We start from the raw sequence: 13,811 nt of genomic DNA, 5'->3' as shown, positions 1-13,811 counted from the left end.
TGAACAACTGCAACATACACCACATGAAGAAAGCCATTTCAGAAGCTTGGATCCCTTTTTTTATATGACTTCAAGTAGAGGATGTCTTGGACATCCATGATGGATTGTGGCCTCTGGAACTTTAGGACAGAAAAAGGCAGTAGATTCCAGAACAAGAGAATCAGAGCTTGTAAAACCCCAGGTGGCCAGCTATCTGCAGTTACCAGATTCGCTCCCTCTCTTAGGCTTTCCCCACCCCACCTCCCACCTCCCCCAATCCTATCATATCACAAAATCATGCACAGAAACCACAGAAGGAGGTTCAGATTTTCTCAATGCCCACATTCCTCAAAAAATACAGATACAGCAGGACAGAGTTCAATCCTACAAACAGTACAATAATATTTGGTGTTATAAAGGACTTGTCATACATAAAATATTTACAAACAACATCACAACCATTATCACCCTTTTACAAATGGAACAAATGAACCAAGGGACTTCCTCATAGCTGGGGGAGCTGGAACCAGATATTCCATGTTCCTGCTTGATCATGTTGCCAAATGAATCCCAGCAGAGATAACTTTTTGTTAGTCTCTAGTGTATAAGAAGTTCTGCTAGGAAATAAGCTGGATAAATAGAACAAGTGAAAAGGACTACGACTTAAAATTCTCAAAGGACAGTGAACTAGGTTTTTTGGCCACATTCTTTTACTGGTTTTAATCAATTTGCTAAGGTTTTTAGCGCTACCTCTTAATAGAAAATATACAGAATAGAACTGGTGTGATTGTGCTCTCTCTCCCCTCAAATATTCTTTGAGTTTGCTAGTTAATTTAAACCAAATATAGAAAAGGTGTGGAAGTTTCAAAGGTAACTGTATTCCCACAGATCTTAAGACTGGCCCCAGATAGGGCAGAGCTGGAACCAGATTAGTCCTGTCACTCAAAGACCCTGACAGATATAGCAGCAGACAGAATGTATGGAAGAAGGATGACAAAAACATTTTAAAATCTCTTTTTGATGTTCATTTGTTAATTTATCTTCAATTTTCCTCTTGTCACTGTAGGGATGAGTTTACATTTCAGAGTACTGGACAATTTGGACACTGAGAGCCTTTCTAAAAGTGCAGCAGGTTCTCAGTTCAGAGCTATGTTTCCAAGCTTATTGAAATTCACGTAGATGTGTAGCAGTAAAAAAAACAGATTTTAATAGCTATTAACTGGATTTCTATTAACTGGATTATATTGTTATTACTATTATTATTATTATTATTATTATTATTATTATTATTATTATTATTATTCTACAACTTGTTCATCAAATTAAAATAATTAATTGATCAGATCAGAAATTTCCAAATAAATGAACTTTTAAAACTTTTACTGTTTGGTAGTTACAGGACAACTTAGTGCCAAATTTTCGCAATTTTTATTCCTTTACATTCAGAACTTCAGTGACTAAGCCTCCAGTGTATTACAAACACTTGGTCTTAATTTGACCAAGAATTTCCAAAATTATCCCAGAAACCCAACCGTGTCCTGGGCTGCATCACAAGCAGTGTGGCCAGCAGGGCAAGGGAGAGGATTCTCCCCCTCTGCTCTTCCCTTGTGAGACTCCACCTGCAGTGCTGCATCCCAGCATATGAAGGACTTCTGAGCTGTTGGAGCAGATCCAGAGGAGGCCGCAGAGATGACTCAAGGGGCTGGGGCACCTCTGCAATGGAGACAGGCTGAGACAGATGACATTGCTCAGCCTGGAGAAAGGCTCCAAGAAAGCCTTCCAAGAGCAGCTTCCAGTACCCAAAGGGTTCTACAAGAGAGAAGGAGAGGACTTCTGACAAGGGTATGTAGTGACAGGACAAGAGAGAATAGATCCACACTGACAGAGAATAGGTTTAGATCAAATATAAGGAAGAACTCCTGCCCTGTAAAGGTGGTGAGGCCCTGGCACAGGCTGCCCAGAGAAGCTGTAGCTGCCCCATCCCTGGAAGTGTTCCATTCAGGTTGGATGGGGCCTGGAGCAACCTGAGATAGTGAAAGGTGACACTGCACATGGAAAGGGGTTTGGAACAAGATGACCTTTAAGGTCCCTTCCAACCCAAACCATTTTACAATTCTGTGATTTCTATGGAAATCTTGTGAAGCAGTAAATGTTTCAGTTTCAAAAGCCAAAGACAGTCTAATACCATCATCTGAGGCTGAGGTTGTGTGCTCTGGTATATTTTACAATACTGCTACAGGTAAGCTATTTGCTGTTTGGAGAGTTGAGATCTCTCAGCAGTTCCGATAACAAGGTGAAAAGTGGAATACAGATGCAATAGTGTGCTCACAAACTGAGAGGTAAAAACATGGTTTGTAGAAGGCACATTTTGCTGGTTCTTTCTTCTGGGGTGAAGTTCTCTTTGTCTGGTGACTACTACTCCAGAGGAAGTGCCAGAAAAGGAGTTGTTCAGTGACATCTCAGCTATGCCAGACAAATAGCTTGAAAATTCACTCCAGGGATTGATCCTCTATTGACAAGGGAATGAACTGTACTACATAATGGGGTAGATTCTGCTCACTCTTACTTTGGATTAACACTAGTGTTACTGAGAGAAAAATATGACCTCAAGGGCCATTCCCCTCTCTCCTCCTCATGATCCATTTTCTTGCAACAGAGCCATAAGGTTATGAATGCAATGACATATCTGAAAGAGGAGCTCCTAGAGACAATGAAGAAAGTTCTTATTCAAACACATGGGTCTTTACTAAAAACAGACAAGGAGAAATTACTGTCAAGCTATTTGCTTTATAATGTGCTCCATTGTCTCTCAGAAATAAAGACTCCACTTTTCCACAATTCCATGTGCAATTTAGCCATTATCATATTGTACTTGTTGGAATGTCAATTTAAGAATCTAAATTTCTTATTTTTCAATTTTTTTTAATCACAGAGAAACAAAATTTCTGTCTCTTGTTCAGTTTCTCTTTCCCTTTTATTTTCATTTGTTCAATTTCATCACAACTCCATTTTTTTTCTCTCAGTCCCTAGAAATTCCCTGTTCCCGAAGATTATCTTGTCCTGCCATCTAGCGAGCCCTGTGCAGGATAACACACTCCTCACTGAGCCTAGAAACAGCTGAAGAGCTAAAAAACAGGGTGGGGGGCTTGAAAATCTTTTTCTCCTATATACATTTGTTCTTTCCCAAAACCTACAGATAAAAGTCTCCATCATGTTGTAGATTAATGTATATTTTCCCTGAACAGCTAAACCTATTATTGTAATTTACTGTTTGATTTCGAAGAGGTTTAACAGGTTCCCTCTCATGATAGGCAGTAATTTAAGCATTGCCCACCAAGGTATTATAGGAGATGTTTTGATGCAGGCACAAGTGTCTCTTTTCAATAGAAATGTTCCTGGGTTGAGATGAGGACTTGGGGAGAAAGATTCTGTTGTGCCAAGGTAATGAAACTGTCAGGATGATGTTTTGGTAGGTACCAGGCTGCATTGTAATAAACAAGAAAAGCTTTTGCTGTTTGAGGATAAAAAATATTTCCTGCAACCAGCTGAATTTCCTTTGGTTAATAAAGCAGATTTCAGTCTCATTTGGACTGACTGGGTGGTCACCGGTTTTCCTGTGTTAGGTGACTGCTATACACACAATCCACTAATAAGTTTTTCTTAATATGCTTACTGTCAGATCCAGAGCCCATGGCAGTCAATGAAAAGACTTTCAATGGCTTTAAACTGGCTTTAGTCCAAGTCCTTATTCATTAAAGAATTCTTAATTGAAAATTAAAAGATGCAAGTAAAAAACCCAATCAGGCCTAAAAGGGGAAAGCATTTTTCAACCAAAGTGCTACTCAGGTATGTGTTAGGATTAGATTGGAATTAAAACCCTATGAATAAGATTGTCACTCACAGGAAGCAGGGTCAGCACACAGCTTAAATCAAATACTAACAGGGTGAAATAACCAGTTACTGCTACTATTGCAGAAACCTTCTTTAAACAACACAAAGTGTCTAAGAAAACACCACAGGAAAAAAAAAAAAAAAAAAAAAAAAAAAGGAAAACTATGCCAGAAGGAGCTCATATTTTCTACTCCCTAGAACTGAATTAACTTGCATAGAATGTGCATGGCCTTGGTCAAGATTAGGAATTTCATTCTTCTGTTTGTGTGAGACTTTCAGAAACACACCAGGCAATGTTTGAATGCACACACAACGCACCCCCCCACATGCAAAACAAAACAAAACAAAACAAAACAAAACAAAAAAAAAAAAAAAAAAAAAAAAAAAAAACACCACAGCAAATGCCTCACTTCAATCTTTCATTATTACTATTTGTTTGGACAATAGGTGGAAAACAATCAGTACTCTCAAATCAATAGATCTGATCATTTCAGAGTTGCATTGTCAAGTTAGCATAATGTCTTTGGGGTCTGCCATAAAAAAATAGTTCACTTGAAAGTATTTTCTGCCTTGAAAAAGATTTTATAAGCAAAACCAGATCTTCACTTGCTGCAAGTGGCATAAAGGTTTTTATCTACATGGATATATATTTTCCCGAGTCCTAAGAGACATGAGGTAAAATGTATACTTGAAATGTACTACTGAGCTACTTCCATAAATGTAATATCCTTAAACTGACTGCCACAGTTCAGCGCAGAGCAAAAACATAAACCAGAAGTAAACATCCATTTCCAGGGCAGGAAAGTGTCTTACATTACACCTATTGCAAGCCATTCAGAAAGGCAAGTTCAATCTCAAATCACCTTCCGTGTAATCGTGCTCTTTGTAATAATGCAACATACAACCAGGAGTAAAAATTACTTTGTGGAAATGACAGCTACAGCCAGTAATAAATGGGGCTCTTTCTTCCTCCAGTTTGAGTTTATGAATTTCAACATCATGTTCTTTAATAATGACATCCAAGACAGACCCCACTGAAAATCTTCCTGCATCAAGGAGTTCTGGTTCATTCAAAGCACAAATGATGTTCTAAAAAACCTGAGCTTCCTATGATCATATTCTAGATATACCTGTCTACCTATCTCTCCACTGGTAAGTGCTGAACTTACTGTTCAATATACAATTTGACAAAAAGGTTGGAATCCAAATAATGTTAATTTCTTAAAGTTACACCAAACCCAGCTGGAATGAGGAGAGAGGTTTAGCATTCTGGAGAGAAAAAGACTGCAAAAGGAATCTTACCCTTCTATTAGATATCAGCTACTACACCCCATGCAGGGTATAATCCTCCCACGCAGGTTGTGAATCTCAAGAAAATCAAGTCTCATCAGCTTGGCTGTTGACATGGACTGCTTTCCCTGTGCTCTTGCTTGTTGTGTTAACAACTCCTTCACACTTTGGACGTGCCAGCTTATTCCATGGCAACACTTGGGGTGCAGCTGCCTGACCCACACACACAGGCACTGGGGCAAGCCTGCAGGCTCAGCTCCTGGGATGCTGTGTGCAAACCCCAGCCAAGATCTGAATCAAACACTAACTACTGCTATTACTACTACTACTGCTTCAGGAGTAATTACTTGTAGTAGATTGCACATCTATCCACAGAAAATCTCTGAGCCCCATCAGCCAACAGCTGTGCCTTAAGACACTACATTTGACTCTGGGGAGTAGATGGAGCACAATGAGAACAGATGCAGGCAGTATCTTTGCAGAAGAAAATTTCTGCTTGCTCCAAGTGCAAAGTATTAAACACAGAAAAATGTGTTTGCAGCAAAACTAAACCAAGACTTTCCTGAACTTCCAGAACACAAGGATTATTCCTCAAAGCTTATTAACTGCTACAGGGGTTGGACATGGGTGTCAAAAAGACCACCCCAAACACTGATACAGACAGATACTGATTAATTTCAAGATTAATTTCAAATGTAGTATTTAATTAATAATTTTCAATTCAGGTATTTATTAATGTACTGTGGATTTGCTTTGTTTCCATGCATTTGCTGGAGAGTCTCAGATCTAGACAGAGATATGTATATTTTCCAGGTGTTTAATTTCTAGGATTTAGCCATTTATATCTTCAAGTTTAAGGAATTCAAGGGAAATTCCAGCTTCACTGAATTAACTCAGGAAACATCCTCACACTTCAAACTATCAAATAAACAAAAAAAAAAGAGAAGATTCTTGATAGGAAAAAAAAATCCAGCTGAAAAAGATTTTGTATTCAGGCAAATTTCCAAACATATTTTATATATAGGAAATCAATAAATGTGAAAAATTCTATTTTGGAAAAGAATTCCCTCATCAGGTAGAAATAAAGATGCATTTGTTTTCCTACTCTTTCTTCACTTTCTTGCAGAGGGCAAGAGAGAAACACTTGTCTCCTGTCTCCTTCGAAGTTTAACATCACATAATGTCAGGACCATGCCAAGGTGAAATTTGGCATAAATAGTGCAACATATCAATCATTTTCTCAAAATCACATTACATTTTTTTTGGTTTTTCTCTATTTCTGCATTCATATCAAGAAGTCAAAATAGATGGAGGCTATGCTTAAGGGCACTGTCAGAAATTACATAAGTTCTGTTGCAGACAATTTTTTACTGATCTTATACCTCCTTTTATGTGTGTGTGTGTGTATATATATATATATATATATATACACACACACACACATATATATTCTTTCAAATGAGCTAGAAAATGTTCAGAATTCTGCAGTTGGGACCAGAATAGCGTGATTACATAGGCTTAAAAATTCTATTGCAACTTCTGAGTTTTTCTACCGTTGTCAACATTATCAACAACAGCAAAACAGCCTCTGAAATTCCCTGGTTCACACTCACATCTTCATACCTGTCTGCAGACAAGTGGCACAGAGCATATAAAACTTAGCCAGGGATTCTTGGCAGGTTAATGAGAGGCATCCCAGACTGATTTCAGGAGGACAACATAGCAGAAATCAAGGCATGTACAGAGGTATCAGAAATTACTGTGTCTGGCATACCTGGTGAATACAGAAAAATCTGTGCAAATCACAATATTTCTAGGATGGGAGAAGAGGAAGAAGAAAACCATCTGAATTTTAACTAAGCACAAATGCAGGGTTCTATTTCTTTCAGACCAGAACACGAGACTGGTCAAAGCTGATACCAGAGAGCAAAGAAGGAATCTTCTTCCTTACAAGCCCTGTAGCAGGAGGGCACAGCTACAGTCCTGGTATCCTTCTAAAAGAGGTGCCAGAAATCCTGCCCTGACCCAGCTGTATCCACACTGAGTGCAGCTGTGGTCTTCAGATGAGCACCAGACTTATGTTGAACAACATTTTAGCCTGGGGATCTCATTGTGGTTTCACAATCTGTCCCAAAGATGAGAGGACACTTCTAAAAGATGTTTGGATGTTATGCTACCAGTTTGTTCAGATAAAAGAGCTCCTTCGTGCAGTGCTGGAGCTGCTGCGGGTATTAAAATTTTCTGAAAATGCTGTTGTAATAATTCCAACTTGCTGGTACCAGCAACTTCTGCCTTGTAGAGATCAAGGCATTGCTGACTGGTGATACCATGTCTTTACAGACAACCCACTTCACTGAGTTCAGAATCAAGCCTTCACTGTCCAGGCAGTCCCAGTTCTACACTTCAGATACAGGGTACTCTGTACCTTGCCTCTGGCAAATTTTTGAAGCATTTTTTTTTTCTTGCCAAAAGGTTAAAAAAACCTCAAAACAAAACAAAATCAACAATGACAAAAGCACACAACATTAAAAAAAAAAAAAAAAAAAAAAAAACAACCCAAAAAAAACCCTGTTGGATATTTCAATCCAGTAAATGGCTAAAAAAACCTGCATCACCTGACAAAGGCACAAGACATAGTGTGGAATGCATCCTCAAAGCAGAAAGAGCTGCTGACACAGCACATGAAGTCATTGCTGCCTGAAGAGATCCTGGCCAGACTCCCACTGAGAAGCTGGGAGAGCTCCAGCTCATTCTGATTGCTCATAGCAGGAATGTAAATCAGGGTGGTTCAAAAAAGGCAAATGAAGTCACCTGCCTATCAGACCAACATAGACATCACACTCAACACTTGCTCTCCTGTCCTCACCCAGTACTGTGAAACTCCACAATATCTGCTCTCAGGTTGTCTCCTGGCCACACTTCCTCCCAGGCAGGCAATTTGGCAATACAGCATGAACTTTACCTAGGAACTGGAATTTAAATAAGACACAACCATACTGTAAGTCCAATGAAGTATCATGATGGATCTGAGCCTGTAGTTCTCCTAGGACTACATCAGGTCAGTGTGTTTGCAGGTGTTTCAGTGCACAATCAAAGCAGGGAAAGGAGTGCAGTGAATTGTAAAATAACTTTTTACAGGCCAACATATTGATACTTTAAATCAGGGGCTTCCATGCAGTGGCAGATTTTACCCACCCAGCTGCACATATCAGGAAACATAAACATTGAGTACTTACCCTTTCTATTCCACCAACACGCTATAGCCTCTGTACCTTTACTCTGCATTCCTGAAAATGTAGTAAATCCTGAGCAGCCTGTAATAGATTCCTAACTTCACTGCCTAGAAGCTGGACAGCAGCACAAGGCAGGTGATTCTTCCCTTTTTCTGTGCTCTCATGAGACCGTGCCCTGCAGCATCCAGTTCTGGGGTCCTCAGCACAGGAGGACCTGTTAGAGCAGAGGCCACCAATATGATCAGAGGGCTGGGACACCTCTGCTGTAAGAACAGGCTGAGAGAGTTGGGGCTGTTCAGCCTGCAGAAGAGAAGGCTCTGAGGAGACCACCTTGCAGATTTCAGGGGGCTTATAAGAAAGATGAGGGAACAATTTTTTAGCAGGGTCTGTTGAAACAGGACAAAGAGTAATGGTTTTAAACTAAAAGAGGAGGATTCAGACTAAGTATAAGGAAGTTTTTTACAATGGGTATGGAACATTGAAACACACAGAGAGGTGACAGATGCCTCATTCTGGAAACATTCAAGGCCAGGCTGAATGAAGCTCTGAGCCATCCGACCTGGCTGAAGGTGTCCCTGCTCATTGCAGGATCATCAGAATAAATGGCCTTTAAAGAACCCTTCCAACCAAACCATTCGATGACTCGAGCTTAGGATTCTATTAGGCTTTTCATGTTCCATGTGTGCTTGATTATTCTCTACCATATAGTCTGAAAAAACAGTTTGAATGCTGGCAAGCAGGCACAAAAATGCTCCTTGGGTTGAGACGGAGAAGGTCTAAGAGTGGGCAGAAGGGAACAGCGGGAGCGTTCACACAATGTTCACTTACTCAGAACATGCCATAAGAGATGACTGTGCTGAAGCCAGATGTTTCTTGACAAAGAAAACAAACATCTTTATCAGATTGGCCTTTCATGTGATTTCCACATAGATTTTCACATTTCTTTCCTTTTATTTTTTCTCAAAAGTAAAGCTTAACAAGGTGACAAAACCCCTTTGACTTCACAACAAAGTCCATCAGAGCTTGAAGTGGGGAACCAGATTAGTGTACACCACAATTGAACAAAATAGCAGTCTTCCATTAAAATGCAAACTGCAATGTCTCTGCTGGCCCATAAAGCACTGAGTTGACTTCCTGAACCATGTCTGTGTTCAAATGTGTTTTCAAAAATGTGAGTTTACAATTACTACTCCAGGAAGATGCCTCCTAAAGCCACAGTCATGAGCTCTGAGTAAACAGTTTGATCAGCAGCTTGCAAGAACAATAAGCAGAGAGAGAACCCCGCACAGCCATGACACTCCATGCAGGGAAATTGATGGAGTTTAGGCTGAATCAAACAGTTGGCAGCTTCTCCACTAAACAGTTTGGCTTCAAACAATCAAAACCAGAGTCCCAAAAGAAAACAGAACTGTGCAAGTTCTGCTTTACTGTGTTATTTTAGAAGCCAACATTATAATTTTAATAGTGCTGTTGAGGAAAGATAAGAAATCTTAAAGCTATGCAATATGGTATTTCTCATGTTTGTTGCAGTACAACACCTGCTCAAATGGGACACTACTGGTAAGGTTTTTAAAAAGACAGGGACATCAGGCCCTTCTGAGCTCATCAGTTGCAAGCCACTATGCACACTGCATATTCTCCATTGGTTGTATCTTTAGCTTAGTTTTGTTTGAAATTCTTATGTTACCACATTATCTATAGCCTTAGACAGCTTCTTGGCCCAGGCTCTGAGACTTCTGGAGGGTCAGGGCAGAGTAGTAGAGCTCTCTATGATTTCATGACAGACCACAATAAACACTGCACGGCTCCCTGCTGGGTCTGTTTACACACTCTTTTAAAAATGCCTAACAGCTCCCGTCTGCTCTGCTGCCTGTGCTGCCGAAGGTGTGGCTGCTGCCATCCCACAGAGGCCAGGACTTCCAGCTGGGACCTCTGAGGAGCTCTCTCATGCTGACAGAGACTGTCACAACTGGAATTGCAGCAGTACAATACAGGATTACGAAATACATGTTTTGTGGATGATTATTCTAATATAATCCCAAATTAAAAACAGGGTGAAAGCCTGGATCCATTGAAATTATTAAAGGTTTTTGTCAGACTCTGAGATGGGCCACGCTTTCACAGACAGCATTACTTTAATTCACCAATGCAAAAGGATATCTGTTGTATAGGGATTCAATACCATAGAAGATTTAAGACAGCAATAGATTTGAAAAGCCAGCATAGCAACGTCTCGTGTCCTGCCTGGTCTGGAAACACCTTGCTGGGTTGGTTATTGGCATAGCCACACCCTTTAGGCTGGGACTGGGCTCCCCACAGAATAGCTTTTGGCACACAGTCCAGAATGGATAATGGCAGCAGAAATGGACCCTCACCGTAATAAAAACAACAAAATGCTGGAATACTGTGACAGAAAAATACCCCTGCAGCACAGATGAGAAAGTGTAGCAAATGTCATTCAGAGTCATTCAGACGAGCAACAGGAATGAGAAATAAGTCATATCTGAGAATGCTCACGAGCTGTGCTGCTATAGTAACTCTGCTGGGAGGAACTTGGAAGGAACCAGTTGGCTCCCTGCTCCTCTGCTGTACTGATGGATGGGCAGTTCTGCTGACAGCCATTCCCTAAAGGATGGTGGCTGTCCATTGTCCCCCATCCTCCACAGCCAGCAAGGCTTCCCACTGAGGCCACTTCCAGCAGTGGGTTGCGCTGACTTGGACAACTGTCCAGTAGGGAGCAGAGTGAGAAACATCAATCAACACGGAGAAAGGAAGAATCAGGGCAAACATTAATAAAAATTAGCTGCTGAAAGAGAGAGCTGCAGCCAGACAATACTAGACCAAAGGCACACACTGCTGAAAAAGCACAAGGAGGCTTGGCTCTGCCAGAAGGGGCTCTGTCTGAGCAGCCTGGAACAAACACCACACTGTGCCAGGGGCGAGGGAACCACCATAGAACAAGGTATTACAGTTGTAACGCTAAACAACCTTCCACTTGCCTTAAAAGGTTTATTTGATGGTTCATAGACTGCAGCTCTGTTAATGTCACACTGGTTTGCAGTTCTAGCACTGACACAGCTATTAAAGGCAGAGCTAATAAAAAGATGAAAAAACCCCATTCTTGTGGCAGGTTTTGATGGTCTAAATTTTTGTGAAGTTCACTTGTTACCAGAAAAAAGAAAAGCCCATTTAAACATGAAAACTTGGCTGTTTGATTCAGAAAACATGAAGATGTGGCATGCATGTCTTATTGTAAGAATTAAATCAGAAAGACAACAAAAGTCAGTGACACCTGGGCTGATAGTAATTTTTATGGAAGACCAGACCTTAAGAACCTGCTAACAGTGACTCAAGGGAGGGTGGGGGAATCAGTACAACTGGGATGCTTTTATAGGAATGAAAGCACATCTAGAGATCCCCAAAGTGATGGGGGCCCATTCTGCTGCATCAATGTACTGACAAATACAAACCCCAGGTGAAAGGGTTCCAGCTCAGGTTGGCTAGAGCAGTGCGGGGGGGGAGAAAAATTAAAGCCTGAAATAATAGCAAGGAAATGGTATTTGCTCGAGGTTGCAGGACTAAGCAAAAAGCAAAATTCCTATTCTGTTTTCCACACACATGCTTGCAGGAAGCTGGTTGAATATACCTAGAATTAAATCCAGGTAAAAACAAAAATATCATTAAAAATGATATCTTTTCACCTTTGAGCCTTCAAAGAGACACAAAACCAGGCAACGTGTTAAGTATTCTCACATATTGTTATATTACCTCTCTGCCCTTTGAAACAACGTGCTAAAATATTGCACAATTTTTAATGTCATGCAGGATATTCAAAATCTAACAGTTTTCTCTGAGAGGCCATATTAATGACTGAAGAGCATGGAAGATTTACTACTCACTGCTTTTCTTCATGTTCTAAGAATTACTTGGGTGGGGGTGTCTTGCCCATTTTCAAATGTTCCTTTTCTGATTTATGCTATTTGCCTCCCTTATTTTAGGAGATCTCATCAACTTTGTGTGTTCAAACCTGTAATTCTGATTAAACTTTTGTAAAGGTATTTGTTAACTTTTACACTAGCTATAAACTAGAACATGCAAAAAAACACACTTTAAAAAAAAAGAGAAATGAAACTTCAAGAAGAAAGGGCACCTCTGGAGGATATGCCCATTCCCACACTTGGCTTCTCTTCATTTGACACCTTTCTTCGTGCAGTAAGAACAACTTCTTATTCCAGTCAGTTCTTTGTGGTAGTTTCATGGAACAAGGCTACCCAGCATCGGACATCTCTTCCATTTCATCTGGGGTTTTTTTCTATACACTTGGAGCTGATTTCTGGGATAGCACTTCCACTTAGGATGATAGTAAGGTATCTGCTCTCTAGATGACTGTGTATATGTTGTTGTGCTGAAAACTTCAATCAGAATACTTTATTTTTTAATAATATTTGCATTAATTTTTAGTAATATTTCCTCTTTTGTGCACTTTTCTGGGCCCTATAGAAAGTGTTACCAGGCATGATACACCCTTGAGATTTGTGTTTAGATATGACCAGCCACCTTTTTCATGGCCAAGGGACTGCAGAAAGGTCACTTTGGGAATTGGGGTGTATTAGACAGACTTGCAACATCTGCAGTCACCAACTTCCAGGTCAGCCTCCAGCAGACAGTGTGGAGTCAGCAGGGAGCAGAGCCAGAATAACCAGTCCATGCTCCCCACAGCAATCTCCAGGTACCCCCAATTCCTATGATAATACACAAGCTCTTACCTCCCCAGAAGAATAGGAAAGAAATGAGATATTCTTTCCAGTAACCTGCCCATTTGCAGGGATAGGAGGGGTGAGAACTGTCCAGCTTTCACGGCTGATATTTGGGTGCAGTCAAGCACTCAGTAGGAACCAGCTACAGAATCCTGAAAACACTCTATCAAATGGGAACAACAGGGAGAGAAGCAAGGAAATAGAAGCTTTTAAACATCATTTGCTTTTACCAAGGACCACAAAGGTTGGTAATAAGGCAGATCTACCAGTCCTCTTGAACCATGCTACCCCCCAGGGAGGTCACAACTCAAAGAAGTATCAATCTGGACAGCTTGACTAAAACCCCCTTGTGTTTAGAGGCCAGTTTGGAAAGGAAAAAAACATGGCAACCTAATCTTCTAAACCCTGCAAGAAAGGTTTCAGATGTAAACAATATTTTTTCCTGAGGGAGGCCTGGAAAAACATGGATCTTATAGTAGAAAACTTTTCTATTTCAGCTTCAGTATGGTTCTTGGCTCCATAATTATTATAAAGTCCTTCCAGGGGTGGACATTTACAGAGCAGAAAGATTGGATGTAATTAGTGCTGATGTCACACCTTGGTTATTAAAGGATCCAGCAGTTGATCTGTGCTGCTATTTCTTGACAAGTATGGATTAACT

Source organism: Chamaea fasciata, unplaced genomic scaffold, assembly GCF_029207755.1.
Source record: "Chamaea fasciata isolate MVZ Bird 193981 ecotype frontalis unplaced genomic scaffold, bChaFas1.0.hap1 SCAF_11, whole genome shotgun sequence".
NCBI lineage: Eukaryota > Metazoa > Chordata > Aves > Passeriformes > Sylviidae > Chamaea > Chamaea fasciata.
The sequence above is the reverse complement of the archived record's forward strand: the minus strand, read 5'-3'. Positions refer to the sequence as shown.